The sequence below is a fragment of the Lutra lutra genome, chromosome 2, assembly GCF_902655055.1.
Source record: "Lutra lutra chromosome 2, mLutLut1.2, whole genome shotgun sequence".
NCBI classification, from domain to species: Eukaryota; Metazoa; Chordata; class Mammalia; order Carnivora; family Mustelidae; genus Lutra; species Lutra lutra.
In genome coordinates this window covers 111,789,631-111,795,782 of record NC_062279.1, presented here as the reverse complement: position 1 = coordinate 111,795,782, position 6,152 = coordinate 111,789,631, and positions in this window count along the sequence as shown.

The following is a 6,152-nucleotide window of genomic DNA, read 5'->3' as shown; positions in this document are numbered from 1 at the left end:
TGGGGCTTGATTCCAGGACCCTGAGATCATGACCTGAGCTGAAGGCAGAGGCTTAACCTACCGAACCACCCAAGCGCCCCGGGAGGCCAGTATTTTAACAATTAAAATTATTAAAAGACCTCTCTGGCATTGAGATTACAAGTCTTTTTCAATTTTGTGGGGAATTTATTATAAAAGTTTGATGTAGTTTCCTATATCAAGTTATGATAAAGAGACAAGTGTCATTTAAGTAGGGACACCTATGTAAATTAAAAGATTGCAATAGCAACTTACAAAATTCAGCAAATGGTTTGGAAATCACTAGAATGATTTAATGAATGATGCATATTGCAACTTCTATTACTAACAAGCAGTTTTACAATATAGTTCATTTGGGGAAAAAGTGAAGTACATTTTTAATCTGTGAATCCATATATTGATTTCTATATTAATTTAGATAATTCCAATTGTAAAATATTTTTAATAGCATCTTGGAATTTCTTGAGAAAAGGAGAGGGAGCCATCAGTGCCAGGGTGCACCTTCTGAGATTTGATTTAATCAGTCTAGTCTCAGTACTCAGCTTGAGTATTTATTAAAAAGCTCCCCAGTAACACTAATGTGGTGCCAAGGAGGAGAACCACTGTTCAACAGCAGGGCTTGGCAAATACCCCCTGCAACTGCCTCTTTTTATAAATAAAATTTTATTGGAACAAACAGGGTCATTCTCATGTGTTATGCGTCATCTGTGTCTACATTGCTACCTCACCAGTAGACTAGGTGCTGCAAAGACCATATGGCTTACAAAGCCCAAGATGCTTTATACTATACAGAGAAATAAATTCAAAATGGATGGAGGACCTACATGTGAGACAGGAAATCATCAAAATCTTGGAGGAGGAAACAGATAGTGACCTCTTTGACATTGGCTGTAGCAACTTCTTAGTAGGTATGTCTCCCAAGGCAAGGGAAATAAGTGTAAAAGTAAACTATTGGAACTTCATTAATTAGAATTCCAAAATCATTTTTCTTTATGTAGAGTTCTAGATGACTAACAACAGGTTGGACGTAGGAAACTAAGGAGCAAGTTTGAGATAATACTTTTCATGATCTTAGGAGGTTGGTTGGTTTGTTTGACTTTCAGCTGGTTCTTAGACTTCGGATTTGTTATTTTGAGTTTGGAGTACTTAGTAAATTCTAAAATTGTGCTGTGGCTTTAGGGCAGGGCTAGATTTCCAGATACACATCCAGTGTCTGTCACATGGCCTACTTGCTAATGAACAATCATTTACTCCACAGTGGACTTCTTTCCAATCTGTGAGCTCATGATGGTTAGTTAGATCTATGCTTCTAGGGCTGGCTACAAATCAGTGCTTTGGCGATTACAGGGAACATGAGCCCATGTTTGCCAGTTCAAATAATGTATTGTCTTCAGCCAAATGAATTCTCACTGTTGTGGGTAGTAGCTATGTACAATGCAAAATATTTAACTTACTACCTGTAATGACATACTAGCCAGGAAACTCACTCTTCTAAAACAATATATACATTCATTCATGGATCTGTAAAACAATATTAGTGTTCTAAAAGAAATAATAGGAGATAAATTGAGTTAATCTTTAATCTTTAATTATGTTATATCTGAAATTTACACAATATAAAATATGACAGTCAGAACTTGTTCAGATTTTTATCAGTAGAGGAAAATATTTTCAAATGCAGATTTTAAACTATCATTGACTCTCTATGGAAGATTTTTTTCCCCCATGCTTTTTCCATGCTTTCTCTTTCAGATCCTGAGAACCATTTAGTATCTGATAGCTGTCAGACCAAAAGATACAGTATTTATTCCAAAGTCAAATTGTTTGGTTTACTTCTGCTCTCTTTTTGCAGACTTCTAATTGGTGTAAATTGTATTTCTTGTGACTAGATTAAAAGACTTCTAGAACTCATCAGGGAAATACTGATCAAAACTACAATGAAATGCCACCTCACACCAGTCAGAATGGCTAAAATTAACAAGTCAGGAAATGGCAGATGTTGGAGAGGATGCGGAGAAAGGGGAACCCTCCTACACTGTTGGTGAGAATGCAACTGGTGCAACCACTCTGGAAAACAGCATGGGGGTTCCTCAAAAGATTAAAAATAGAGTTACCCTATGACCCAGCAATGACACTACTAGAGATTTACCCCAAAGATACAAATGTAGTGATCTGAAGGGGCACATGCACCCCAGTGTTTATAGCAGCAATGTCCACAATAGCTAAACTATGGAAAGAGCTGATGTCCATTGATAGATGAATGGGTAAAGATGCGGTGTATATATACGATGGAATACTACTCAGCCATCAAGAAAATGAAATCTTGCCATTTGCAACCATGTGTATGGAACTAGGGGATATTATGCTAAGCGAAATAAGTCAATTAGAGAAAGACCATTATCATATGATCTCACTCATATGTGGAACTTAGGAAACAAAACTGAGGGTCATAGGGGAAGAGAGGAAAAATAAAATAAGATAAAATCAGAGATGGAGATAAACCATAGAGACTCTTAATGGTAGAAAACATGCTAGGGTTGTTGGAGGGTGGGGAGGTGGGGAGATGGGATATCTGGGTGTGAACATTAAGGAAGGCATCATGTGATGTAATGGAGCCCTGGGTATTATATAAGATTGATGAATCACTGACTTCTACCTCTGAAACTAATTAATGCATTATATGTCAATTAATTAAATTTAAATTAAAAAAAGACTTTTAGAACAATTTTACTAAAAATTAGCAGCCAATCACCTCATTTCATAGCAAGAAAACCCAACTCAGAGAAGTTAGGAAGTAGAGTTAGAACTAAATTCAGAAGTCCACATTAAGAATGTTAACCCCAACTTCCCTAAATAATTCAGTTGCTAATTCTTATTGAAAACTCTTTTGAAATGTTGGCTTGATCTAATTCTTTCCAAGTCCACTGTTAATTTCTCAATCCAAGCTTTTAATACTCCTGGATATCTATGGTATTTTATTGATTGATTGATTGATTTGACAAAAATGTGTGTGGAAAGGGGCAGAGAAAAAGGAAGAGAGAGAACCTCAAGCAGACTCCTGCGGAGCAGGCAGACTAATGTAGGGCTCTATCTCACAACTCTGAGATCATGACCTGAGCCAAAATCAACAGTCGGCTGCTTAAACTGACTGAGCCACCCAGGTACTCTTATATCTACAGTATTTTAAATTGGACTTTGTGCATCTAGTTTCTTTTTACTCCAATTCATCTTGTTTTTGTTTCTGAATTTATTTATTCTCTACTAAGTATGCCAAGTAGTCTTTAACAATTTTTTAAATGATTATGAAATATTTTATCTTTATAATTTAATATTATCTTAGATCAAGAAATACGCCCTGAGAGGGAGACTTATGTTCAGGGAGTTTACGGGGACATGCTCTTGGGGTCAACACCTCTAAGGGGAGTGAAGAGAGTCTTGGGGAGTGCATGTATCTTTTCAAATTAGTGTTTTCATTTTCTTTGGGTAAATACCCAGTGATGGGATTACTGGAGCATCTGGTATTTTTATTTTCAATTTTTTGAGGAAGCTCAATTCTTTTTTCCAGTGGTTGCACCAATTTACATTCCCACCAATAGTGCACAAAAGTTACTTTTTCTCCACATTCTTGCCAACACTTGTTATTTCTTGTCTTCTCGATTTTAGCCATTCTGACAGGTGTAAGGTGATATCTCACTGTGGTTTTAATTTGCTTTTTTCTGATGGTGAGTGATGTTGTTGGTGATGATATTGATGGTGATGATGTTGCCTGGGGTGCCACCCAGGCACCCCACTCTGAGCATTTTTATGTTGTTTCTTTTTGTGTGTAGGTGAATTGAATAAGTTCTTTACATATTTTGGATATTAACCCCTTACGAGATAAATCATTTGCAAATATCTTCTCCTATTCAGTAGGTTGCCTTTTTCAGATTGATGGTTGCCTCCACTGTATAAAAACTTTTTAGTTTGATATAGTCCCAATAGTTTTTAAAAATAATCTTTAAAAAGATTTTATTTATTTATTTGATATATAGAGAGATCACAAGTAGGCAGAGAGGCAGGCAGAGAAAGAGAGAGAGGGAAGCAGGCTCCCTGCTGAGCAGAGATCTCGATGTGGGGCTTGATCCCAGGACCCTGAGATCATGGCCTGAGCCAAAGGCAGAGGCTTAACCCACTGAGCCATCCAGGCACCCTGATATAGTTCCAATAGTTTATATTTGCTTTTGTTTCCCTTACCTTAGGAGACATATCTAGAAAAATGTGCTATGGCTGATGTCAGAGAAATAGCTGCCTGTGTTCTTTTCTAGGATTTTTATGGTTTCAGTTCTCACATTTAGGTCTTTAATCCATTTTGAGTTTATTTTTGTCTTTAATGTGAGAAAGTGGTCCAGTTTCATTTTTTGTATGTAGCTGTCCAGTTTTCCCAACATCATTTGTTGAAGACACTGTCTTTTCCCCATTGTATATTCTTGCTTCCTTTGTCATAGATAGATAGTAGAATTTTGGGTTTATTTCTGGGTCTTCTACTCTGTTCTATCGACCAATGTGTCTATCTTTGTGCCAGTACCATACTGTTTTGATTACTACAGCTTCGAATGGATAAAGAAGATACAATATGTTTGTGTGTACATATCAATGGAATATTAAGCAACCTTAAAATGGGATGAGATCAGGCCATTTGTGACAATGTGGATGGAACTAGAGGGTGTTATGCTAAGTTAAGTAAGTTATACTGAGAAAGACAAATACTATATGATTACATTTATATGTGGAATCTAAAAAAAATAAAGAAAAAGCAGAATCATACCTATAAACATAGAGAACAAATTAATGATTGGCAGTGGAGAGGGAGGTTGGGAGATGGACAAAATGGGTGAAGGGGATTGGGAGAATACAGGTTTCTAGTTATGGAATGAATAAGTCAAAGGAATAAAAGGTATAGCATAAGTCAATATATTATACTAACATTGTATGGTGACATATGGTAGCTTCTTTTGTGGTGAACATAACATAATGTTTAAGTTTGTTGAATCACTGTGTTGTACACCTGAATCTAATGTAATGTTGTATGTCAATGACACTAAAATAAAAAAAAAAAAACATTAAAAAAATCTTCAGCCTCCCCACCCCCCAAAAAAAGAAGGCTGAAGAAAGGGAAGACTTAAGTAGCTCTGGAGACCATGCCTTGTACTCCTATATCTACCAGTCATGGGATGCAGACTTAATTCTGGGGAAGGGGCAAGGCCTTGGGTAAGATGACTCTCTTTGGTTAAGGGCAATTCTTGGAGAGAACTCAACTGGAAACTGTGAGCTGCTCAATTTTCCTGGAATGTCTTAGGTGTGAACAGAGAACTGGGTGGCACATCACAGGATCTCCTAAAATATATGTATATGTGTGTATAACATATGAATGAAACATACAGAATAAAACCAACAGCCAGTATGTTGGAAAGAATAATGCGACTGCTAACATGTCCACGTCCTAATCCCTGGAACATGTGAATATCTTACCTTACAAGGCAGAAGAGACTTTGCAGCTATGATTCACTTGAAGATTTTGAAATGGGGCTATTGTCCTGGATGATACGTGGTCTGAATCAGAGGAGATCTGATGATAAAAGTAGGGATTGCAGCAAGGTGGCAGAAATCAAACAATGCAATAGACTCTAGATGATGGAAAAGACAAAAAACTCTCCCCTAGATCCTAGACAGATCTTAGCTTTGCCTACATTTTGATTTTTGCCCCATAAGACCCATTTTAGATTTCTGAGCTTGAAATCTGTAAGGTGGCAAATTGTGTATTTATTATTATAAATATTAATATATAACATATATAATATATAGCACACATATATAGAATATAACATATTCTATATTAATATGTTTTCTAATGGTATATTGTTAAGGGTTTATGAAATTGCTCTGTCACTCAACATTGTGTTTGTGTTTTTGAGATTCAGCAATATGAATGTCTGAAGCTATGGTTCATTTTTTTTTTACTGTTGTTAATATTCTAGTTTTATGAGCATATGGTAATTTAACTATCCTCCTGTTGGACATTAATCTACCTTTACACACTTGATTTAATCAGCAAAATTTCTAAGGATTGTCTTCCCAACAAGGGAAAGGTCTGAGGA